The sequence below is a fragment of the Olea europaea genome, unplaced genomic scaffold (assembly GCF_002742605.1).
Source record: "Olea europaea var. sylvestris unplaced genomic scaffold, O_europaea_v1 scaffold1395, whole genome shotgun sequence".
Lineage (NCBI taxonomy): Eukaryota > Viridiplantae > Streptophyta > Magnoliopsida > Lamiales > Oleaceae > Olea > Olea europaea.
This window is the reverse complement of record NW_019231471.1, coordinates 28464-29489: the sequence shown is the minus strand read 5'-3', so window position 1 is coordinate 29489 and position 1026 is coordinate 28464.

The following is a 1026-nucleotide window of genomic DNA, read 5'->3' as shown; positions in this document are numbered from 1 at the left end:
AGGGGCTAAACATGAGATCTTTTATGCAATCCTAAGTGATTGATATGATAATTCATTACTATCGCCACCCTAATCATCTAATTGGGTCAAGTCTAAATATTATGTCAGACTTTTGTGCAACAAAATGGTATTAGCATAAAATGTCTATGATTGATTGATACCTTGACAAGAGGTTTCAGTCACATAGATGAGACTACGTATACTTTCATCCTACTATTAGCATACATCATATTTTATTATAAAAGTTCACACTAAGTGCCATCTGAAAGGTAATGCAAGTATATATTCTCAAAAAATAACTATACTTTCCTTGCTATCACATGTTTTCCACAAAGTCGACCCCTTTTTTACATAGGAAACTTGCGTCTAAAGCACCTTCTACTCGTATACTTAAAACTTCAACTGACTCGATCGTCAGAGTGCGCGCGACCAACTCCACTATCACTAGAGGAAGCTACGTATAGCCAATAGTTAGTCCTAGTGTGCAGGAATCAAATTTACGTGGACACAGGAGGTTTTGAGATTGTTGGCCACGTTGAAGGTACAAAAATCAAAGTCAACAGATTGATACCGTCTGATGTGCTACGCAATTTTTTTGTAAAACAACGATTCAAAGAATAAAGAACAAGTCAACAACAAATAGATCTCAAACTTAAAAATCCACACACTATATAAATATGCATATATGGAGTTCGGGGACTATTATAACGCCTCTTACAACGAGGCTCTAGAAACTCCTACGCGACAGTTAAATAGCAAGCAAACATGGACCTGCACTCTACGTCATTTGGTCTGAGAGGCAATTTGGCCGTACCCCATGAAGAAGTTGATCCCATATGAAAAACCAAATCCTCATGGCGGGGCAAGGCTTTAAGGTGCTAAGTAGGAATTTTCTATGCAATCCTTAGTAAGTGATTGATGTGACAATTCACTACTATTGTCGCTCTATTCAGCCATTCAGGTCAAGTTTAAGTATTGTGTTAGACTTTTGGACAACAAAAAGGTTTTAGCATTAAATGGTTATGA